Consider the following 25635-nt stretch of genomic DNA (forward strand, 5'->3'; position numbering starts at 1 on the left):
GATTGAGTTGAGCAGGCAATGCCAGGACATCTATTCCTGATACCTCTAGAAAAGTGGCGCAGGGAGGGCTTCAGCAATTCAGCACGCTTAGCTGGGACAGTGGATGCTGGCAACTCAGCACGCTTAGCTGGGACAGTGGATGCTGGCAACTCAGCACGCTTAGCTGGGACAGTGGATGCTGGCAACTCAGCACGCTTAGCTGGGACAGTGGATGCTGGCAACTCAGCACGCTTAGCTGGGACAGTGGATGCTGGCAACTCAGCACGCTTAGCTGGGACAGTGGATGCTGGCAACTCAGCACGCTTAGCTGGGACAGTGGATGCTGGCAACTCAGCACGCTTAGCTGGGACAGTGGATGCTGGCAACTCAGCACGCTTAGCTGGGACAGTGGATGCTGGCAACTCAGCACGCTTAGCTGGGACAGTGGATGCTGGCAACTCAGCACGCTTAGCTGGGACAGTGGATGCTGGCAACTCAGCACGCTTAGCTGGGACAGTGGATGCTGGCAACTCAGCACGCTTAGCTGGGACAGTGGATGCTGGCAACTCAGCACGCTTAGCTGGGACAGTGGATGCTGGCAACTCAGCAGCTGTCTGCTGCACAGAGGGTCCTTGTGCCCCTTGCCTGCCTCTCTGCTCCTATCGCAGATGCTCATTAACCTGACACGCTGCCCCTAGCTGGGCGGAAGAACTGCTCTGGACAGTGCAGACTCAGAGCATCCATCCACGCGGGGCAGACTCCTAGGCAGTGTTTGGAACGTTTGCAGAGATGGAAGACGAGCGAAATCTTGGCCTCTGAAGACACCTGGGGTGATGGTGATGGGGTTTGTCGCCTGGAAGAGGCTCCTGGGTGGAAAGATTTCTGAGCATTTAGTTAGTTCACCTCCTGCTCCCACTGCAATTATAGTTCAAGTCATCAGCCACAAAGCAGGCTTTGCTCTGAAACTGGCTGCTATTCCCGCATCACGGGGGGAAGTTGGCATCCTTTTGCTCTTCTTGCAAAATATAGTGGCCACCAGGGTATGTGGAAATGAGGTCATTTTCTGTGGAATCAGGTGATACAGTTACTGATTCCAATTTTTTTCCCTTTAAGATGCTCTCCTTACTAAACAGTTTAATTTAGTGTAGAGCAGCTGACCACAGGAGCTTTTGAACTCTAGCACATATTTTAAATATTTCTAAACCAGAGAACACAGATCCTGGTAGTGTGTGTTGTATTCTCAAGGGTCCCTAAATTTTAGAAAATAATTAAAAAACATTTTTTTTGTGTGGTTTCAATTGCAGTCTTAAAAAATGTGAGCATGTTCTGTATCATCTAGGTTACACTTTATAATCGCATCCAGTTGTGCAATTTTGGGACCTAGATTTGCCTAAATTTGAGTTTGTGTTAATACTAAGCCCAAGTGATTTAAATTTTAAAAATTTGTATTGAGATATAACATACATATAGCAAAGGGCACAAATCGTAAGTGGACAAGTTGACGAATTTTCACATTGTTTTACAAGATCAAGATAGAGGATGCTTCCAGAAGGCTCTCTAGGGCTGCTTTCCTAAGTCAATACTGTTCCTTCCTGCACATCCCTCAACCGGAGGTAACTAGCTTTCTGACTTCCACCGCCATTGATTAGTTTTACCTGGTGTTGAAGCTCCTACTAGTTGTGTCACGATGTGTGCAACTTTTGTGCATTGCCGTCTTTTGCTCATCATCATGTCTGTGAGATTCGTCCACGTTGTGCTTGGAGGAGTTGTTCGTTTTTTTTCAATGCTGTGTGCTGTCCCAGTGAATAATTACACCAGAGTACTTTAAATCCACTCTACTGTTAATGGGCAGTTGTATTGTTTCCAGGTTTTGGATTTTAATAATAAGACTGTGATACATTTTTTAAAAATTTATTTATTTTTATTTTTGACTATGTTGGGTCTTTGTGGCTGCGTGTGGGCTTTCTTTAGTTGCGGTGAGCGGGGGCTGCTCTTCGTTGCGGCGTGCGGGCTTCTCATTGCGGTGGCTTCTCTTGTTGTGGAGCTCGGGCTTTAGGCATGCGGGCTTCAGTAGTTGTGGCACGTGGGCTCAGTAGTTGTGGCTCACAGACTTTCGAGCGCAGGCTCAGGTGTAGCACACGGGCTTAGTTGCTCTGCAGCATGTGGGATCTTCCCGGACCAGGGCTTGAACCCGTGTGCCCAGCATTGGCAGGCGGATTCTTAACCACTGTGCCACCGGGAAGCCCTGTGATACATTTTTGGATGTATCTTTCGGTAGAAATATGTGCCAATGTTGGGTGCTTACATATTTACCATTTTATATCCTTTTGACAAATTGACCCCTTTGTCATTAAATAATGACCATCTTGATTCTTGTGACACTTTTTGACTATTTTGTCTGATATAGATATAGCCACCCCTACTCTCTTGTGATTACCATTTGCCTGGAATATCTTTTTCCATCCCTTTACTTTCATGTGTGTCCTTAGAATTAAAGTGAGTCTCTTATGGGCAGCATATAGCTGCATCTTGTTTTTCTGAATCCATTCAGCCACTCTGTGTCTTTTGATTAAGAATTAATCCATTTATGTTTAAAGTAATTATTTATAGATAAGGCCTTACTATTGCCATTTTGTTGTTTTCTGATTATTTTGTAGTATTAAATTTCATCCTTTCATTCTTGATATCTACCTTTGTGATTTGATGATGACTTTTTGGTAGTGGTACGCCGTGATTCCTTTCTCTTTTGGGTCTGCTAGTTTTGTGACCAGCGTGAGGCTTACAGAAGCATTTATAACAGTTGCAGAGGTAAGAAGATGACTTTGTTCTTACATGTTGCATTTGAGGTGCCTGTGGATAAGCAGATGGAGATGTCATTGGGAACTTAGGAGAGAGAACTGCGGTACAATGATGGCCTAATATTGTAATCTTGACATTCAGGATAACCTGAATATTTAATCCTTAAAATAAGAGCTTAACACTGGAGACTTACAATATTCTTGACCAGAGTAGAAGCAGTCATTGATTATGAAAATGGACTTCCATCATGAGAGTGATTTTTCCTATAGCTGCAGAAATAGAAGAGACTTCTTCACCTCATGAATTTTCAGAATCCGTGTTGGCTTTAGCACTCTGCTTCATAACTGGCTTTGCCTGCCAGCTTGTTCTGTGTGGTCCCTTGGTCCGGCCAATTTGTGTCAGTTTGACGCATCTCAGTCTCTGGCTTCCGTCTTGTTCCATTTACTCTGGGCTTGGAAACTACCCCAGAACTTAGTGGTTTCAAAAATGAACATATATTTTGCTAATGAATCTTCAGTTTGTGCAGGACTCTGTGGGGATAGCTGATGTTGACCCCACACAGCATCAGCTGGTGTGGCTTGAAGTCTAAGGGCTAGAATCTTCTGAAGGTTTACTCACATATCTGGTAGTTGATGCTGGATTTTGGCTCAAATCCTGAGTTGGATTCTTGGCTGGAACACCCTCCATGTGGCCTCTCCATGTGGAGGGAGGGAGGTGGGGGGAGAGAGAGAGAGAGAGAATTTTACAATATCATCTTTTACAGTAGCTTGGCAGGAATGTAGCATCACTTTCCCTGGCTTCTATTCATTGAGAGTCACAAGGTCCCTCCCAGGTGCAAGATACATAGACTTCCCCACTTGATGGGGCGTGGCAAGGTTGTGGAGGAGCAGGTGGGACTGGAAGTATTGCTGTCGGGGTTTTGGAGGATGCATTCTGCCACACGTGTATTTGTGGTTCCCGTCACTCCCTAAACCTGCTCTCCATCCTTCATCTCACCTCTCCTGGCACCTGCTGCCCTACTCCTTCATACATTGCTGACTGTGGCTCAGACTCACAGGAAGGATGGGGCATACGTTGTCCTTTTTTACATTCTCATGTCCAAACAAAGTGATCAAAGTGACAACATCAACTTGACGCCACTGGAGGGGAATGCCAAAGCCAAGAAAAATGTCTGCAAAGTCTGGGGCTTCCAGATTTTCTTCTCTTGTCAGCAAAAACAGTTAGATTTAGGGACTTGTAGTTAGCAGTGTGATTTAAGATGTTTGGTCACACAAATCAAAAGCCACAGGTCTTCTTGGGTTAGCCAGGACAAATTTATGATGGAGAATTATGTTTTTTAAAAAAAACACTCTGTGAAATGAGCTAAGATTCCTTTGCCTGCAGGGCAATTTTTCCTTTTGAAATTTAAAATTTCTCATCAAGGTGAAAGGCACTGTTGATGACCTTGTTTATGACTGAGAAAGCAATATATATGCAAAGGGAAGGTCTTCCCAGGAAGTTAGTCTGTCCCTGACTTTTGTTGCAAAGCTGCTTTGATTTCTCCACAAGCCAAACTTTCCCAACAGTAGGGATGATTAAACTGGACAGCAGTTGAAATATGATACAGGGTAATCTTGATTGGGAGAAGCCACATGACTGGGACAGATATTCTCTACCAGCACCTGGTGACCCTGGGCCAGGTGTTTTGAGAAAATTTATAGGATGAATGGAAAAACAAAGAAGATGGATGGAAATGGAAAAAATAAGTCCCTGTTCTGAAACCACAGAAAGCCAGACAGTTTGAAGGAGACTCTGAGATAAAAATGATTGCCTCACCAACATTTTTCTAAGTGATCATGCAACACATGGTATAAAGCAAGTGACAAATTTGTACAAAAATGTGACCAAGCACTAGCCATGGGAACTCAAGAGTAATGGTCGTGATTGTAGAAGTATAGGTGTGTCAGTTAATGCATTCATTTAGCAAACTTTGTCGAGCACTATTTATGTTATGAGGCACTGTACCAGGGTCCTGAAAATAGAGTCTAAAAGGCTGTGCTTTCCCCTTAGGAGTTCATAGTCCATTAATATTGTTGTACAAGCATCACCACCATCCATCTCCATAACTCTTCTTATCTTGCAAAACTGAAACTCTGTATCCATTAAACAATGACTCTCCATTCCCATTTCCCCTGCCCCTAGAATTTTCTTTTAGGTCAGCTTTAGGTTTACAGAAAAATTGGGGAGAAAGGCCAGCAAGGTCCTGTGAACTTCCCCTCCTCCTGCATCTCATCTTTTTGAAGACATTGTAACTAGCAGTTAAACTCAACACATGTAGGGTGGATGATGCATGCTACTCAGTGGAGGTGAGGATAGGTGAGCAGTCAGGATGGGCTCTGCAAACTCACAGGTGGTGGCAACTATGCTGGGACCACCACTTGGCAGATAGTGATTGTAGGATCATACGCAGTATAGTGGGAGACTGTAGGACAGTGACATTGTAGGACTATAAGCCACCTCGGTTTCAGAGAGGTTGAGATGTTAGAAAAAAGCATGCTTGTTGGTATCACTAGAATTTACTGCCTTTGCTTAAGATGGTACGGTTTAAAATCCGAGTGTAGCATCTTTGTGAGCTGCTGACTGCAGGCATTATTATTTACCATATTATGAATAAATGACAGCCTAGAAAGCATTGACCCTTGGCCCAGAGTCAGTAGGGCAATCATTCTTTTTTTTTTTTTTCTTTTTTATTGTGGAGATAGGATGCCTTGCAGCATGCCACTTGTAATAGTTTTTGAGAAACAGAAGTCTGTGAGGACACATTTCACACAGGAAGACTCTTCATGTTGGCTCTGCATGGTTGATGATAACTGCCTAGGAAGCATTTACAGATGTAAAAGTTCAGTGGAACAGAAGAGGATCTTTACCTGTTCAGTTTAGCATTTTCAAATGGTAATTGACTTTTTAGGCAGCTAAAGACAATGCTGTTTCCTTCCTTTACTCTCTCCTACTTGTTACTTTATCCTCAAATGTAATCCCCAGTAGGAATGGATCCCAGTTTTTTTTTTTAAAGACCTTTAAAACACTTTCATTTGAAAATCTCATTTGCTGGAATGACTGCAAATGTAAACACAAACATTCTTTTTTGAGGTCACAGAAATGTTCTAAAATTGTATTTTTTTGTGGTTTACACAAAACTACATATTTACGAAAAGTTATTGAATCATGCACTCGAAAAAGATTGGATTTTATTTAAAATTTTATGTCATTAAAGTGGTTTAGAAAAAAAAACAAACCAAAAAACCCTTCATTTGCAAGTACTATTGATTGAATTAGCCTGAGGTCATTTGTTGGATTACTAACATCTCCGTGTTCTCTTCTGGAAGTGGAGAAGTGGAAATTTTGGTGGAAGGAGAGTTTATTAGCTCAGCTCCGGTGAACAGTTAAGGTCTCCAAGCGATGTCTACCCCGCTTTTCCATCCTCATTTAACTACTTAATTTGCTTGATGCCTATAGAAGGCACATAAATTATTGGTAAGCGCTGAAATGCATGAAGTTCGGAAGAGATGGTGTCACAGGATACTACCGCTGTTCTTCCAGCTCATGGAGAAGTTGACTTCGGAGGCTTCATCCTGAATCAGCTGCAGCTTATTAAGAGGACTTGCGTTCTCTAAAGATTTGAGTTGCTAAGCGTATTAGTTTCCTAGGGCAGCCAAGGCACAGCACCACAAAGTGGGCGGCTTGACACAACAGACATTTTTCCTCTGCCAGTTCTTGAGGCCAGAAGTCTGAGTTCAAGGTGTTGGCTGGGCCATGCTCTCTCTGAAGGCTCTAGGGGAGGATCCTTTCTGGTCACTTGTAGCTTCTGGTGGTGGCCATTCATCCTTGGTGTTCTTTGGCTCACAGCTGCATCACTGCAATCTCAGCCTCCATTGTCACATGGCCCTTCCCCTGTGTGTGTGTGTCTCTGTCTCCAAATCTCCCTTTCCTTATGAGGTCACCAGTCATTGGATTTAGGGCCCACCCTAATCCAGTATGACCCCGTCTTAACTTGGTTACATCTGCAGAGCCCCTTAGCTATGCAAGGTAACATGTTCACAGGTTCTGGGGATCAGGATGGGGATATCTTTGTGTGTGGGGACATCGTTTTGCTTACTGCACCATCTAATAACGAAGTGGAGAAATACGGAAGGGCAGCAACATGGTGGCCATCATGGTGCCTTACCCCTAGCGGACACTGGATGTATGTTTTTGAATTGAACTGGAATTTGTACAGATCTGTTGCTCTCAATTTCCCATCAGTAGGAGGAACGTTTGGTTGACCTTACTCCCGGGAAACGGTTGAGTGTGAGGCCATGTGGGTTTGGCCCATGGGCTGTGAGGTGGGAGCTGAGATTCCTAATGGAACAATGATGGAGGGCTTTGGGGAGAAAACCCAAGAATAGGTACAAAGCAGAGGGACAGCAGCTAAGGCAGCAAATACAGAACAAGTGAGGGTAGGAGTCCAGAGAAGGTCAGAGTCTGGAGAGGTTACGAATAATGTTAGTAATAATAATGCATTATTTAAACAATCATTCCATGCAGTACTATGTTAACTACTATAAATTATGATATTGAATTCTCACAGTAACTTTATGGGGGAGGTGTGTTAATATCCTCATTAGACAGATGAGGAAACTGAGGCAGATAAAAATAAAATAATGCCAAAGATCAAGAGCTAGCAAGTGGGATGATTTAAACTGAGGTCAGTTCAACTCCGAGTGCATAAGATTAACCCACTTTCACATGCCTCAGTCACATTTCTGATGTCCCAAGTCTTTGTATATAGTACCTGCAGCTTTTCCCATAGGCCAGGGCCCCAGAAAAGCAAGCCTGAGGGGGCTCAACCCCAAATGCTGGTTCTACCTGCACCAAATTCTAAACAACTGAGCTGACTACACTCAGCTCATTGAGAGTAATAACCCATAACAATCAGTTCTTTTATTATTATTATTTTCCACTGGCAAAACATCTCTTATAGTGTTATTTGCAGCTCTGATAAATCGATGGCTTCTAAATTAAGCCCAGTGCAGGCTGGCTGTTATGAATTCTCCTGGAGCTGCCCACTGCATTTTGTCAAGAGCACCCAACTGGGGTGAGCCCTGCATTAGCATTTTAATTGCTGGCTGATTGCTTTCCTGTTGCAAGACTCAGCCCACAAAGGTATAGCAAGCAAGTTTCAATTAGTTCTTATCCTTGATTTACTGGGCCTATAAAGAAGATCTCCCCATAGCACTGGGAAAGTAATACTCTTAATGTACTGAAAACAATACAGAACACTAAAGAAAAAGAATTGCCTTTTTACCAAAGTACAGGCATCCAAGGTCCCAAGGAAAACTCCCGTTTGAATGATAGTAAATTTTCTTGGATGGGTTCTCACTGAAACAAAACAAAACAAGAAAAAAACCAGGGCTCCTCTAAATTCCAGGCTGGATATTATCTCCTTAAGGCTAACACGGAGACATCACTACTGAGATTAAATAACTTAAATAAATTAAATGAAATTAAATAAAGCCTGGCCTGCTTTATTTCATAGGGGAGCTTGTTCATCAAAATGACATTTGTTAAGCTCAGCAAATTTATACACAAGGTTTCTAGTTAATTGGAGTATTAGATCTAAGACTTGGAAGTTTGGCACCTTTTGGAAACATTGGATAACTTGTTAAAAAGAGATTCCTGGGCCCAATCCACACAGATCTGGTTCGAGAGGTCTGGGGTGTGACCCAAGATGGCCTTCATGTTCCCTTCGGCTTGACTAAACTTTAGACAGATCTCTTCCTGACTCTTGGCCCCTGACTGCCCTTTCCTTACAGCATTTACTTTAGAAAACTTATAATCATAAATGATTTCTTTTCCCCTTGAGATGGAAATCTTCTTCCAGCCCCTTGCGAGTTTCACAATCCAAGAATGTCCTTCTTGAGGAGGGGGGAGCCATCCCTTTGAAATGGCATCATCTAGAAAGATATTTCCCTATTTCTCAGTCTCCCTGGGAAGGCAGGAGCCTAAGCACAGCGAGTGCAAATTAGCAAACACAGAGGCCTCATCACATTGACCACCGTCCTCCTAACTTCCTCCAGTACTTTCCGTTAGTTCATCCCAGGGCTTAAAAACTCTCCTGCCATGTTTCAGCTAAGTTGGTTCAATCTCTCTCCCCTACTGCAATAGTCTTGAATAAACTCTTCTTTGCTCATTTAGCCCTGTCCAGTGCAATTTTTCTTTGACTGTTAGCCTGAATATCTGCGTTTCTGATAAGCTCCCAGGTGGTGGTGATGATGCTGGTCTATGGGCAACACTTTAAATCGCAGGAGTCCAGAGACAACGCAGAATGGGGGGGAAAACCGTGTAGTGTCCTGCTTGGCCCCTCTCTGCTGAATAAGGTATTATCTCTGTCATTGCATCCTGTGGCCAGTTTCCTGACAGTCTGGAGGCGGAGGTGAGCCTCTGTGGGAGCTGGGAGGAGACAGAGTTGAATGGGTGTCCTCCTTAAAAATGTTCTGTCTGAAAGCAGGTTGTTGGTCTAGAGAGATGGGAGAAGCTGCCTGTAATCTGTGGCAAGAGTCAGATTTTGTAATGTGCAGGTTTGTCTCTCTTCTTCTAGAGAAATAGTTACCAGAGTTTAGGGAGGGAGATAACCAGCGATGCTGGGGTTTATAAAACCTTGGCCATACTTGCTCTAGAGTGGAGTTTCCCAAAGAGGCATCCTTTGAATCACTGTTTCATAGAACCTTTTGAGAAAGGGTTTGTTGCCCAGAAAAAGGTGGAGACCATTAGATTAAATGGAATTTAAAAGGGTTTCTTTATTGCTGGATTCTGCAGTCCTTATTTTGCTGATGTACATTGTAAATCTGCAAAAGGAGGATGAGATAAGCGGCACTTTCCAAACTGATTTGAGTTTGCAGTCTCTTCTTCAATAGAAAATCGCCCACAGAACACAGTCTGGGAGAAAACGGTGCTCTGGAGAAGTGTAGATTACCTACACCTACCTATCTGCATCTTGTAGTGTCAACAGGGATCCTGGGACATCAGCAATGCCCTGGTTCCATCAAGATGGAACAATTTACCACAAAATTCAGAGAGAATAGACTTCCCTAAAGAGAAGAATCCACACGGCAAATAACTGCAAGAAGTGTCCTGTTTTGGTAAAAGGAATTTTCACCCATTTACAAAATCACCAAACGGCACTTCTGGACCTGGGCGAGTGTATCTATGGGTGTGCAAGGGTGGGTGACATTTCAGTGAGCATGTGTGGTTTGTTGGAGTTCTCTATTGTTTTCATCAGTACTTTCATTGTCGACACAGCCTCTTTTGACGTTGTGTAATAATTCCTCCATATTTGGGAGTCGTCTATACACCTTGACTTTAATGGATACTAAAAAGTTTCCTGCCACCAAATCTCTCTCTCGCTACAACGTCTTCTGTCAAGCTCTTCTTGGGTTATAATTTCTAGAAGGCGTGTGGGAGGAGGCACCCCTTTGGGCACCGTTTAATACGAATGATTGACCAGGTTAGGCCAGGCAGCAGGCAGCGGCTCCGGTCATGCAGGACTCCTCCACGGAACAGAAAGGGATATTGGGCAGGTGGACCACGCCCCCCCCCAGAAGCCTGGGACGGCAGCAGGGCTCCTGGTCCTTGAGGCAGGGGTTGGGCACGTCATCATCCATTTCCACCATCTTGCTCATCACCGGGCTCAGGCTCCCCCAGCTCCATGCTTCTGCTACGTCATCCCATGTCAGAGGTCACCTTTTATCCACATCCTACAGGAAATCTATTCTTGGCTTCTCATGCTTAAGCTTTGGGTCACTGAAGACCCATGGGTTGGGGAAGAGATACCAACTTCCTGCTCCTCTGCACCCTTCTTCCGCCAGCACCTGCCTCTCTAAAGAAGTGACTCAGGGGCTTCCCTGGTGGCGCAGTGGTTGAGAGTCCGTCTGCCGACGCAGGGGACGCGGGTTCGTGCCCCGGTCCGGGAAGATCCCACATGCCGCGGAGCGGCTGGGCCCGTGAGCCATGGCCGCTGAGCCTGCGCGTCCGGAGCCTGTGCTCCGCAACGGGAGAGGCCACAGCAGTGAGAGGCCTGCGTACCGCAAAAGAAAAAAAAAAAAACTGACTCAGCCCACACACTTGGCCTTGGCCATCTCACCTACTCCTCTAAGTACTTGTCAAGAATTTTTTTCCCTCCAAGCAAATATTGTTCCTTTCCTACAAGCGTTTCCAGAGCCAGCTATTAAAAATGTGAATATTTCCTCCACTGTATTAGGATCAGCCAGAGGACAGAAGCACTTTAGATATTTAAAGTGGGAAGAGTCTTCGTGTAGAGAGAATTATAGGATTAAACTTCCATTTAGAAGGCTGAGGAGGTGAAGATTGGAGAGGTTATTTTCAGGAAATCTCCAAGTGCAGAGATTGCCGGAATTCTCACCTCCAGTAGCATTAAAGTGGAGACATAGAGAACAGACGTAGGGGTACTAGTGGGGGAGGAGGGGGGTGGGATGAACTGGGAGACTGGGATTGACATATATACACACTGCTATATATAACATAGATAACATATATAACATAGATAACTGAACCTACGGTACAGCACAGGGAACTCTACTCGGTGCTCTTCGGTGACCTAGATGGGAAGGAAATCCAAAAGAGGGGATATCTGTATACGCACAGCTGATTCACTTTGCTGTACAGCAGAAACTAACACAACATTGTAAAGCAACTATACTCCAATAAAAATTACTAAAAGATAAAAAAATAAAAGACCTAGCATCACTGTAAAAAAACAAAAGTGGAGGCTCCTGGGAGGACTCCCAGAGCTGCTGCTTGTGACCTCAGTATAGCAGCAAAGAAAGGTGACCTCAAGGCCCCACTGTTGTTAATCTGACAAAGTACAAGCCACCGAGAATAATGGCTTTCTTTGCTTATTCTGCCTGCGAATTCTGCATGAGTGCACCTCCTTGGAGGAATCAAACTGGAATCCACCTAGAAAGGGAGTCTGGGAAAGTAGTTTCCAGTATAGGGGGTGGCTTAGAAGGGGAGGGGGTGCTGTGGATTCATACACGATGGCCAACACACCTACTCATTTACCCGTGGTTTCAGTCAGTGAAGGGAAGCGCGGGCAGGATCTGGGCAGGTAGAGTCAGGAGCACGGGAAGGCAAGGTGCATCAGGCACCATGCTAATCTGATGGAAGCTGAGGGTGCCTGTCTCAGGGGAGGGGGCTGAACTTCAGAGGGTGATCCGGTTATGGGGGCTGTTGAATGCCACCCACTGGGTCCCGTGGAGACCCCGCAGAAGGAACCCATGTGATTGGAAAGGTCATGGGAAGATGCACCGCTGTAGCCTCTGAGGGCTCCCTTCTCCAGGACTTGGCTTCTGGATCTGGAATATTCCCCCGTCATAGTCACTGAGGAGGTGGCAACTTGAAGGAAACAATGTCATCCTGGTGGGAGCAGTCAGGGCTGCTGTGAAGCCCTATGCGTTAATATTTGTGGACTTGTCACCAGTTCCACAGGGTCCTGAACAAGGTCAAAGGAAACAGTATCTCCCCCGCCCCCCTCCGATGAACTGCTGATGCACGATATCTGTTGTTGTCATTGGCAAAATAAACCTGCTTTTATGAGCTATTTGCTTTCGAATGTGAAAACTCTTGGAAATTACTTTTGGGTCAATTTTTCTGTTGCTCTTTAAACAGTGACTTTGAGTGTTTTGGGGATTGTTGCTTTCCCCATCGGGTCTTTGATTCTAACCCAGCCAATCACCAATCAGTCAACTAGCCCATCCCACAAAGCTCAGAAGGGCGATGTTATCTTTTGGGATAAAGTGGGAGGAATCGAAGCCTGGAAGGTTTTGAATTTCTCGGCAATGAGGTTGGACTGAATTCTGATGTAGTGCTGAGGCTGAGGTTGCGGGCGTGGAGCGGGTGCGGGACACAGCTGTATGAGATGCTGTGTTAGAGTCGTCCGTGAATTCTCAGGAAAGACCCTTAACCGGCTGAGTGGCAGGAACCCAGCATCTGGCCCTGTGCATGACCTCCCTAAGTCTAATGCAGAAATGAAACAGGGCAGAAGTCCGTGTGCAAACAGTGATCGTGCTTTCCTTGATTGTTTTTTTTAAATTGATATTGAGGTTGAAATTAGGAGACTTGAATTTGTTCTCAAAATATGTACCCCTCTGCACGTGTGTGCACTCAATGGATTACTGATTGAATCTAAATTGTGGGTGATGAGTGTTACCTTAGAAACTATGGCTAAACATCCTCCCACTGTGAATGGTAGGTTTAAAAAGCCTTTGCCTATTGCTTACAGGTACAATGGGCCTATTAGTGAGACTGAGGTGTTGCCTTTAAGTTGATTAAATAAAAAGCCTATCAGCGGGCTTCCCTGGTGGCTCAGTGGTTGAAAGTCTGCCTGCCGATGCAGGGGACACGGGTTCATGTCCCGGTCCGGGAGGATCCCATGTGCCGCGGAGCGGCTGGGCCCATGAGCCATGGCCGCTGAGCCTGCACGTCCGGAGCCTGTGCTCCGCAATGGGAGAGGCCACAGCAGTGAGAGGCCCGCGTACCGCAAAAAAAAAAAAAAACCAGCCACAGTCAGCAGCCCAGCAGCTCAGTTCATTGGTGGGTACCTGCCCTGTGCAAGGCACTGTCCTCAGAGCTGGGTGAAACCGGCAGAAAACCCGGCCATTATGGAGCTCGCGTTGTATTGAGACAGATGAGAGACTAATAAACAGAGAAGTACTTGGCGTAAATAATTAAGTATATAAATAATTAGAAGTAGTTATACGGCAATAAACCCTATGGATAAGCAGGAGGCAGAGAAGAGGGCTAAGTAGTGCCTGTGGTGAGTGGTGTGCGATTTAAAATAGGATGATCAAGGCCTCTGAGCGGAGACCCAGAGGAGTGTGGATAGATGGCCACATGGATAGATGGGAAGGACCATCCGAGGCAGAGTGAAGAGCAAGTGCAAAGGCCCTGAGGCAGGGCAGGGATGCTGCTCTAGGGATGGAAAGGGGGCCTGGGAGTTGGGCTGGACCAGGAGGGGAAGAGGATTGGCAGTGAGGTCAGAGAGAAGGAGGATTGATCATTTAGGGGTTACAGGGCTTTGTGAGAACGTGGGTGTCTCTCCTACATGGGAAGTCATGCCGTTTTCTGCCTGACTGACACTGGAGCTGCCCCCTGGATGAGGGGGCCTCTGTCTGCGGGACACTGAGTAACTCAGACTCTGACCCGACCCAGTGGACAGGTCAGGCCGTGTTGTCTAGAGTCAGCAGTCCCAGTTGAAAATGTTGCCTCTGCCCCTTAGTAACTGTGTGATTTGGGGCAGATTCTTTTCCTCTCTGAGCCTGTTCCTTCACCTGTAAAGCAGGGATCATAATAGTATCTACTTGCAGGGTCATTCTTTCTGGCTGTTCAGCCTTCCTGAGTTTGGGAAATTCTCTTAGAGTTTTTCTTAGGATTCTTGAAAGAGAATTGAGTCTGCTTCCCCTTGTAGAAGAAAAATACCAGATGTTTGCTTTCAAGTCTTGCAGTCAGGATGCAGGGAAGGGAGAGGTGTTCCATTAATGAAACACAGCAGCTGTGATGCAGAGAAGGGTGTGTGTGCATGTGTTTACGTGGTGTGTCCCTTTGAATGTGGTGTATGTGTTCATGTGTTGGTGTGCATGTGTGTCTTCGTATGTGTGCACACCTGTGTGTATCTGTGGTGTGTGTGAATGTGTGCATGCGTTTGTTTGTGTGTGAGCCTGTGTCTTCCACAGCCCAGTCTCCACACTAGGTGCTGCCAGACTTCCCTTCAGGAAGATTGATCTGAATGCGCCATTCTGCCTAAGAAGACATTAATGAAAGTATGTAAACAATTTGAGATGAAGATGGTCCCTGATCCGTGCTGTTCTTCAGCATGGCTCTCTCTTTACTTGACTTTTCCATCTCTGCAATGCTCTGTATTGTGGTTGTTTCTAGGTTGGGGTTTATAAATTGCTAAGGGAATTTCAAGTAAATTTTAGAATATGTGGGTCGAATATAGTGAAATCTACTCATTGCAGACACATTTAGAAGTGCCCTGAGAATCCTGTCTATCCTCAAGTAATTGTAGCGCACCATTTTCCCCATAAGATGCACTTGTGACAATAAATAGAGAGCAGGGAGCAGCAGCCAGTCAGCCACTGGTGAGCGTGGGTGCTGGGCAGCTGGACCGGCTCAGCCACCAGCCCAGTGCCTCAGTCTCTCCCCCAGCTTCTCAGTGTGAAAGATCCAAGTTGCCACCTCAGCAAAACCACAGCTGAGTATTCCATGGATTTCTAGGTGTCTCCCTTTAATATTGGAAGCCGGAATATCTAATCAGTGACTGCCACGGGGTCTACTGCAGCAAAAGTGCTTCTGCAACTTAACTTTTGTTGAGGTTGAAAACCCTTGGAGGTGTATTTGTGCTGTTTCATCTCCGCATAGAGGACTCATCCTCTCTCTCACATCACAAGTCTATCGACCGTTCCAGGAAAACCATTTCCATTTCTGTCTTGGGACGACTTCTAGCCTTTGCTTGATTCATCCCATCATGCTTTAAAAGAAATAAAAATGCTGGAATTACACAAGTGGGTGCAGCGGGAAATTTAGTAAAAATAGAAACGATTCAAGAGTAAAAGATAAACTCCTTCACCTTGTGGTAGCTCTCATTTCTCTCTGTTATTTGTCTATATGAATGGTCACTTTGGGTTTCCTCACAAAAATATAATCCTTTCTGCCTCTAAAACTCACCTGCATACTTGTTCATCTTCGCCATGTGGCTTTCAAGGGAGTGTTTTCAGCCAGTGGGGCAGTTTTACTCCTAATAAAGATGAAGGCTATAAAGGTTATCTTGGACCATATATGTTACCTCTATACAATCCCCAAGTCTTCAAGGAAAGAAATGCAGGTAGTAAGAATTTATTGAAAGACTTTTTAAGGTCCTAATGGAAGACAAACACTTACTAGGAAGATATTTGCTATCCTAGCCCTAAGTCAAAGAACTGAAACTGAAAGGAAGGAATTCCAGACATTCACAGCAGGTATCTGGAGAATAGAGCATCTTTCCTCTAAATCACCCCATTGCCTCTAAAATCACCCCAGGGGGAGGGTTACAGAGTCAGAAGGCCAGGGTGAGGCAGACGAGCAAAGTAGTAATTAGAAGGGAACTTCATCTGATTAGCTGCCATAGGTTCATGTCCTGTAAGCTGGGCCGGACTCGGGCCTGGGGGGAGGTTTATAATCAGTGTTGGCTACAGTAGCTCCTGCACAAATACCACCCTTGCCCTCGGTGTCTTGTGAGTGTGCTCATCCAATATCTTACCACAGATTAGGAGCCTGGAGGATCGGGGGCTGCTTATCCCAACACAAAGCTCTCCTGCTGAAGGGGTCTGGGGCTCCGGAGACCCCGCCCTGGGGAGGTGCCCCTCACAGGTTGGCCAGGACGACTTTCGGCACTTAGCACAGGGCTTTGCAGAAGGGCCAGCTGCCGCATTCCTTGGAAAGACTTGGCACGGGATGTAAATGTCTCCTGTTCTAAAGTCAGAGCTCTCTCCTTACTGCCCGCTGTCCAACACAGGATCGGGCCCAGCTTAGAGGTGAAGATGGTCAGAGTCACCTTTAACCTTGAACTGTGGGTCTCCACCCATTTCACGGAGGGACTTTACTTGGTGCCAGGCTCTGGGTCCTGATGCTCAGTCATGATTCCTGCCCTTTCTCTGTCTGCAAACCAGGACACAGATCGGCTCTCAGCCCTGGCTGCCTGCGAGAGACATGGGAGGAACTTAAAAAATGGGTGCCTGGATCTAACTCCAGACCAGGGAGATCAGAGCCTCTGGGGTTGGGGGGAGGGGAGTCCACGGTTAGTCTCTGGCTAAAGAAAGTCTGGAAATGACTGAATGCATTTGCACATAACGTGCCGCTTAGTTTATGTATTTGCCCAGTGAAGCTGGCTGTGAGTGTCCGGGGCTGGGGCTAGTTACGTTTCCATGTGGGGATGGATAGAGCTGGGCAGGGAGCAGCAGGTTCCTGACGTGAGGGCAAGAAGCTGTCCTGGAACAGGCGTGGACGAGCCGAGGGACGGAGGGGGCGCCCCGTGGGCCAGGTGTGTCTGGATCACGATTTTCCCAGGGGAGGAGACCTGGCCACGTGATGCACCAGCTAGCATCTGAGCTAAAGGCGCTTCTCAACTATACTCCAATAAAAATTATAAAAAAATCATTAGGGACATGCAAAATAAAACCATAACAAGATGTCACTATACACCCACTAAAATGCCTAAAATTAGAAAGATTGCCAATATCTGGTGTTGGCAAAGATGTGGAAAAATTGGAACCCTCACACTGCTGATGGGAATGTAAAATATGCCAACTGCTTTAGAAAAAAAAAAAGAGGCACTTCTCCTTCTGTCCCTGCTGTCGGCCACGGTGCCCTGACTCAGTCGCTGCTCGTCAGTAAAGGGACAGAATAGGATGAAGTCACTCACCCAGGGATGGCTTTTTATAGAAACGGACATGCCTGTCATGGTTGCAGGACACTGAGACGTACCCTGGACCAGAATATCCATGTTCCTTGGCTCTTGACGTATGAGATCCTTTAATAGGGAGTCAGCTATTTCTTTCTTAATGAAAAATAAGGTGTAACTGGCAAATGTCCTTGGGAGGGGGGAATTATGGCTTCAGTTCACATACAGGACAGAGTGGCTAGTCTCAGATTCCCTCCTGAACGTGGGCTTGGCTGCAAGGTGAGGAGGCCCAGGGCAGTCCATCCTTCCCAGGGACATACTTGTAATTAACAGCAGCTCCCTGGGATCCCAGTGTCTTCACCAGTTCCGAGGCTCGTGCGGACCAGGGGCCAAGGTGGATGGCCTTTGTGCTGTGTCACATGTCTCCTGTTCATATGGATGGAGGATTACAAACTCAATTCATTCTATCGGTGCTTTACTACCATCATGTGAGAGAGAATTGCTGATGGAAAAGCACAGACTCCCCAACATGGTCTTGATGTCTGGATGGGTGGGAAACAGATCTAAACATTTGGCCTGAAGAGATGTCGCTACAATATTTTCGAGGTGAAAAGAAGTCTAGGCTTTTCCCACTACCAGGACAAGGTTCTGCAGAAACTGGGACTCTGAAAGCATTAACATTTAATGAGTTGTATCAGCAACTTAAAAGATATCCATCCATGACACGAGGAAGTGGGGATTCAGAGCAGGGAAGCAGCCAGTGACCTTTCGGAAGAGACCGCTGCGTGGTCTCCGGGCTGTCTTTTGAGCAGGACTTGGGAGCAGTGGACGTGTGAGGTAGCAGGTTTTAGCAGAAAACTCAAACAAGACATATTTTGGCATGTACTTGTTACACTGAAGATCGGAGGCCAGATAGCTAGTGTGTGTGTGTGTGTGTGTGTGTGTGTGTGTGTGTGTTTGTGTGTGTGTGGTCTGTAGGCAACAACTCCACTCATTCTTTTGTTCATTTTTGCAGTAACACTGGAGATTTTTATTATCCCTGTAGGGACATCAGGTCACTGGCAATACCACGTCTCAAGCATATCCAAGACGTCTGTGGGCAACCGAATCCCCTTCTCTCATTGCAACATTTCTCCCCATTTCGGTGTCCCCCCAGTACCTCCACAGACCCCGTTGCATGGTGGGCATGGAGAGAGTAACCCCAGGAGAGCCATAAGGATGGAGGCACCCATGTCACCCCGTTTGCAGTTGTCCGTCCATCTTCCTGCAAGGCCTTGGCATGTGCTCATCAGCCTGGAAGGACCCAGGCTGTGTCGCATGTCCTTACACGAAGGCCTGGCATGGAGCTCTTCCATCAGTGGCTCTAATGACCATCAAACATGTCCAGGCCCTAGACACTAACTGAGGGAGGGGAAGGTGCAGACGGTCTAATCAAGAAGAGAGAGTGGGGCTTCCCTGGTGGCGCAGTGGTTGAGAGTCCGCCTGCCTATGCAGGGGACACGGGTTCGTGCCCCGGTCCGGGAAGATCCCACATGCCGCGGAGTGGCTGGGCCCGTGAGCCATGGCCGCTGAGCCTGCGCATCCGGAGCCTGTGCTCCGCAACGGGAGAGGCCACAACAGTGAGAGGCCCGCATACCGCAAAAAAAAAAAAAAAGAAGAGAGAGCGTTGTGGGAGGATGGAGCCCGGGCCAGCGCTCCCTCCAGGGTCGCAGGGGCTGCCCCACTGCCCCATTCATCCTTTTATTTATTCATCCAGCCGATGCAGGTCATTTGAGGATCTCCTGTGAGGTGGGTGCTGTGTCAATGAGGAAATAGAGGCCCAGAGAGGCTGGCTTGGATAAAATGAATTAAGCTGGGCTTTGAGACTCAGCTGTCATGCTGGGCATCTCTGCCTGTCCCTCTAGACTCATTCTTCTTTTTTTTTTTTAATTGAAGTACAGTTGATTTACAATGTTGTGTTAATTACTGCTATACAGCAAAGTGATTCAGCTATACATATATATACATTCTTTTTTCTTCACATTCTTTTCCATTACGGTTTATGGAGTATAGTTCCCTGTGCTATACGTTAGGACCTTGTTGTTTATCCATCCTGTATATAAAAGCTTACATCTGCTCACCCTAACCCCCCACTCCACCCTCCTCCAACCGCCTCCCCCTTGGCAACCACAAGTCTGTTCTCTATGTCCGTGAGTCTGTTTCTGTTTCGTAGATAGGTTCATTTGTGTCATATTTTAGATTCCACATATAAGGGATATCATGTAGTGTCTGTTATTCTCTTTCTGACTTACTTCCCTCAGTATGATAATCTCTAGTTGCATCTATTTTGCTGCGATGGCATTATTTTGTTCTTTTGTTAATGGCTGAGTAGTATTCCATTGTATATCTATAGCACATCTTTTTTAAAAAAAATATTTATTTATTTATTTAGGGCTGCATCGGGTCTTAGTTGCAGCACGTGGGATCTTTCGCTGTGGCACGTGGGCTTCTCTCTAGTTGTGGAGCATGGGTTCCAGAGTGCGTGGGCTCCAGGGTTAGTGGCACGTGGGCTCAGTTGTTGCAGCGTGTGGGCTTAGTTGCACCGCGGCACGTGGGATCTTAGTTACCTGACCGGGGATCGAACTTGAGTCCCCTGCATTGGAAGACAGATTCTCAACCATTGGACCACCAGGGAAGTCCCCACATCTTCTTTATCCGTTCATCTGTTGATGGACACTTAGGTTGCTTCCATATCTTGGCTATTGTGAATAGTGCTGCTATGACCATAGGGGTGCATGTATTTTTTTTGAATTACAGTTTTGTCTGGATATATGTCCAGGAATGGGATTGCTGAATCATATGGTAATTCTGTTTTTAGTTTTCTGAGGAACCTCCATACTGTTTTCCACAGTGGCTGCACCAACTTACATTCCCACCCACAGTATAGGAAGGTTCCCTTTTCTCCGCACCCTCTCCAGCATTTATAATTTGTAGACTTGAAATGGTGGCCATTCTGACAGGCGTGAGGTGGTACCTAATTGTAGTGCTGATTTGCATTTCTCTAATAATTAGCGATGATGAGCATCTTTTTATGTGCCTCTTGGCCACCTGTATTTCTTCTTTGGACCTGCACAAGTGTCCCAGAAGCCTGGCCTCTTTGGGTGGCCTCACAGGCTTTTTATCCTGTGGCTTCCAGGAGTATCCTGCCCATGGGAGGCACAGGCAGCACATGGAAGGTGGGAGGAGAGGTCTGGCTAGTTTTTACCCCGGGATATTCTCTGGTGTCTTTGCATTTCTCCACTTGAGGTTACAGCCCTTTCCTCCAGTGACAGCTCTCACGAGATTCAGAAAACCAGCACCCCCTTTCCACTCAGGCCAAGCGCCAGTAACCTCCTGATGAAGTCGGTCCTGGACTAACTCATCTTCTTTTGTTGATTTCTCTCACTCTTGCGGCCAACTCTGGGAATACCAATTCATTATACATCCTTCATTTAATTTTTGGGGGTGTGCTGTTTCCATCAGCATCCTGACTGGTGCAGTCACAGGTACGCAAAGTCTGGGGGGCAAGTAGAATCTAAAAAGGGGACCCTGGGATTGTGTGCTTATGCCTGGCTTGAAGCATAGATTATTATCTCCTCATGGTGAGAAAATGGCTTTGAACAGAAGTGGGACTACAGCTGAGCCCATGAGAAGGGCACACCAGACACCAGTTGGGCTGTTGCGTCAATTTATATTATTTTCAATGAGGATGTATAAAACATGAGAAAATCAAGGGAGGGTTATAAAAAACATGAGAAAATCAAGGGAGGGTTATAAAAAGACCTTGTTTCATTCATTCTCAATGAGCTGTCTTAGCAATTCCTTAGGGGCATCTGGTCTCCAGGAAGGACCGTAGTACTTTGAGTCAGAAAAAGAGAGTTCTGGTTCCATTTCATGTAATAACTTACTCTGTGACCTTGGGAAATTACTCCATTCTAGCACGTTGAATGATACATGATTCTATATGAATGGAAGTTATTTCTAGTCTTATATTTCTCTCTCTTTAACTACTGCCCAACTTAAAAAATAGCTCTTTCTCAATATTTCCTTAGACATATTTCAAAAGCTTTTTTTTTTTTTTTTTTTCCAAAAGCTTTTTATGACTTATCAGAAACAATGCTGTTACAGAATGAGAAACTGGAAAAGCCGCTGGCTTTCTCTGTTGGAGATGGTCGTACTTGGCACTTGGTGGTGATAGAATTAGGTCTGAGAAGCCAGCGAAACTCTGCACTCTGGACAAAACCAATTAGGTCCAGCCTCAGGCACATCGCCCACTGACACTAAGAGATGGTCCTCGTCAGCTCAAAGAGAGAAACGCCCCAGGGGCAGGTGTGATCCTGTGGTGTTCCGCCACCTTCTGGTACCCTATATATTTGTATTATATATATATATACCTACTATATATATAGTGGGTATATATGCAGTAAGTATACATAGTAAATATATATATATAATAAATATGTATAATAAATATACTTAGTAAATATATATAGTGGGTATATATAGAGTAAATATACATAGAAATATATATATAGTAAATATATAATAAATATAGAATATATAGTAAATATATATAGTAAATATATATAGAGAGAGGGTATATATATATATAATACATATATAGAGAGCAAATATACATAAGAAATACATATAGTAAGTATGCATAGTAAATATATGTAGTAAATGTATATACTACATATATATAGTAGATATATATATATATATTATATATCCGTATTTGCTTTGGTTTGTGAGAGTCGCTTTCTGTCACTTGGAATGATGGGGATGGAGCCAGTGAGCTTCCGATGGCCTGCAAGTCCTCCCTCAAGTCCCTCATCCCTCCTGCCCCATCTGTTTACATACATCCCCTCCTCTGGAGTGAGGCCATTCTTCTCACCGCCCCTCAGCAATCGAAGGTCATGTGCCTCTCTCTGCCTCTTCAGAATCGCCTTCACATCATTCCGTTTCCTCCTGGCCAGCCTCACCTGAACTTCATGGTCCAGCTCAGCCCTCCCACCGGCCCCTCCTGGGTGCTTGCTTGGGCCACAGAGAGCGCCCTCCCAGGCCACTTCCTGGTCACGCTCCACGCAGGGCTTCGCGTTCTGTCTGCTGCCTGGCTTAGTTCATTCGCTGCATCTTTCAAATTTCCGTTCACCTTTCAGGCGCATACACCTGTTCTTTATGCTTAAACAACTTCAGCCTCATATTTACTTGCATGGTTATTGGGTAGCAGTTGTCTCCCCACTGCGCTAACACACACAGACACACGCATGGCACGTAGTAGTCACGCAGCTCTTTGTGGATGAACAGAAGTTTCAGTGAACAAATGCTTGAATGATGAATCAATGAGTGGATTGTGAATGTGACAATTTTGGCTTAAATGTTCAAATCCCTCATAAGGGGTCAAAATGGACGCTGTGAAGAAATGGTGTTTGTATTTTGGACTCATTACCTCTTTATTTTCTACTCTGGTCTCTGAAAACTCCCTGCCCCTTTTCTTTTCCAAAGCTGCCTTTGGGTCATTTTTAAAAAAACAGATAACTTGAGATCTACCCTCTTAACACATTTTTTTTTTTTTTGCGGTACGCGGACCTCTCACTGTTGTGGCCTCTCCCGTTGCGGAGCACAGGCTCTGGACGCGCAGGCTCAGCGGCCATGGCTCATGGGCCCAGCTGCTCCGCGGCATGTGGGATCTTCCCAGACCGGGGCACGAACCTGCATCCCCTGCATCGGCAGGCGGACTCTCAACCACTGCGCCACCAGGGAAGCCCGACACCAGATTTTTAATTTTATTATTCTTATTATTATTTTGGCTGCACGGTACGGCATGAGGGATCTTAATTCCCTGACCTGGGATCGAACCCATGCCCCCTGCAGTGGAAGTGCGGTGTCTTAACCACTGGACTGCCAGGGAAGTCCCCAAGGCATCAGATTTTAATTAGGGGGATTTTCAGAAAAAATAGTCTAAAACTTGAAAATAGGCAAAAACGTGGTTTCGTGACCTTTGAATCTCATGCCCAAGCATTTAATAAGCCCGCCTGACGGCCATCCTACTGTCCTGGGAAATATAATTGTGTTGGACTCACAATTGATTAAGACCCAGATGTTTTACAGACCTGTAAACTGAGAGGTTGACTTGTAGAAAACTGATGAAGCAGGCTGATTTTTTCCTAACTATTAGCAAAGATAACCTCAAAGGTTATAGTTTTATTGACTTACAGGATATTAACTGGTTTAAATATATATATATATATATATATAAAAAACTCAACAAGCTTATTTCAGCATTTCCTTTTCCCACTGATGGTATAAATCCCACTTTTTCACACCCTCATTCAACCAGCTCTTTGATTCTGCAGCTTTTTTCTCACTAATGAGTTAAATAAAACTTCGACGCAATCTCACGATCCGTTGTGAATTGGGTTTTTTTCCAGGAGCTTAGGGAAGGCAATCAGGTTAGAACTGGGGTGCAAGCTATGCTTTCTCAGCAGGTACACTGGCTAAGCTGTGTTTGCACATGGTTTAGGACTGGTTTGGGGAGGGAAGAATAATAGGGATGGGGGAGGGGGAAGGCCCCTCCCCCTGTGCCTCTCACCGCCTGGACCTGGGGTGTTGGTGTTTACTTTGCTGCCTGCCTGTCCACCCTCTTCCCGTCCTCTCTTCCTATTACCTGCTTCCCCTTTCCATCTTTTTTTTAAAAATTTTTTTAGGCATCTCCGTGCAGCATGTGGGATCTTAGTTCCCTGACCAGGGATCAAACCCGTGCTCCCTGCATTGGGAGCTCGAAGTCTTAACCACCGGACCGCTAGGGAAGTCCCCCTCCTGCATCTTTTGTTCTCTTTTCTGCTTTCCACCTTCTCTCCCATTCTTGGCCCTCTCCCTCTCTTCCTCCTCTTGACCCCTCACCTGCCATCCTGGCTCTGCTTCTCACAGCGCATGCCCTCCCGCTGACAGCCACAGCAGCCTGAAAACTCTGATTCCTCCTTTACCTTGCCACAGTGGAGGTGGTATGTTTCCAATCCCAGAAGGTCAAGGGTGTACGTAAGTAGTAATCTTTGGTTTCTGTAAGTACAGCCAAGACTACTGCCCAGTTTCAAACTGGTTCACGGAGTCCACATGTATTGTTCCCTGGCAGAAAGAGTGGTATATCTATGTGTCCTTAACTGTTTCCCCAGGTCAGGGCACAATAAAAGTAGGGCAGCGGGGAATCAATTATAGGATGGATGAAAATATATATAGGACCTCTGCGATTTAGTTGAATCAAATGCTAGCTTCTAATCAATATAATGTATTTTTTATTATTAAATAGCCCATTATAATATAATAGAGCCATAAATACTGATAAAAGTGTTCCCAGTAAGTAATTCCTTTTGGAATAATGACTCTTTGATTATAGAATGATTTGGCTTTTAATTTACGCCCGCACTTAGTGTGTTCCTCTTAACTTAATATTCTCCCAGTGCTGAGTGCAGCCCAAAGACAGTGAAGAATGTGCACCTCTGGGGAGCTTCATTAAGGAGCAGCTCTTTTGCGGGGGCCCCTCTGAGTCCCGTGGTCCAGGGCCCAGGGGCTGGAGTACCACGTGCTTCTGTGCACCTTCAGCTTTTATTTCCGTCCGCATCTCGTGGCATGTGGGATCTTAGTTCCCCGACTGGGGATCGAACCCGTGCCCCCTGCGTTGCCGACCCAGAGTCTTAACTACTGGACCGCCAGGGGAGTCCCAAACCTTTAACTTTCTTCATCTGTGGACTCTGGATAACATAATTCCTGGGCATTCGGTCATTCAAAAGACCTTCTTTAAGAGCCTGCTATGTGATAAGCGTGCACTAAGCACTATTTAAAGGAAGTGTTGAAAGAAAATAAACAAAAAACCAACTACAAGACAAGAGCCCTAAAGGTGAATGGGATCCTGGAGAGGACAGCCCTTCCCACTGGCATGTGGTATGCTGCATCTGTGTAAACCACCCTTCTCTCTTTCCCTCCCACCCAGCTGCCCCCAGAGACCCCTTCCAGTTCCAAGGGTAGAGCAGGGTCTGGATCTCCTGTACCCAGTGTTCCAAGTGTTGGCCCAAGGCAGTCACTCCATTCTCTAGGACAGAAGAAAATGAGAAGCGTCTAGCTAGAATCGCTGTTTTCCTAAATGAATTGTAGACTAACTAGGCATTAAACATCATTCTCAAACTCAAGATGTCGAAAGCTGAATTCACCATCTTCTCCCAAAACATTCTCTTCCTCTTCTCTTACCCTGCACCCAGGGGTGTGTGGGTAAATGTTTAACAATGGGCTCTCGGGAATTCCCTGGAGGTCCAGTGGTTAGGAGTTGGAGCTTTCACTGACTAGGGCCTGGGTTCAATCCCTGGGCAGGGAAC

The sequence above is a fragment of the Phocoena phocoena genome, chromosome 9 (genome assembly GCF_963924675.1).
Source record: "Phocoena phocoena chromosome 9, mPhoPho1.1, whole genome shotgun sequence".
Taxonomy (NCBI): domain Eukaryota; kingdom Metazoa; phylum Chordata; class Mammalia; order Artiodactyla; family Phocoenidae; genus Phocoena; species Phocoena phocoena.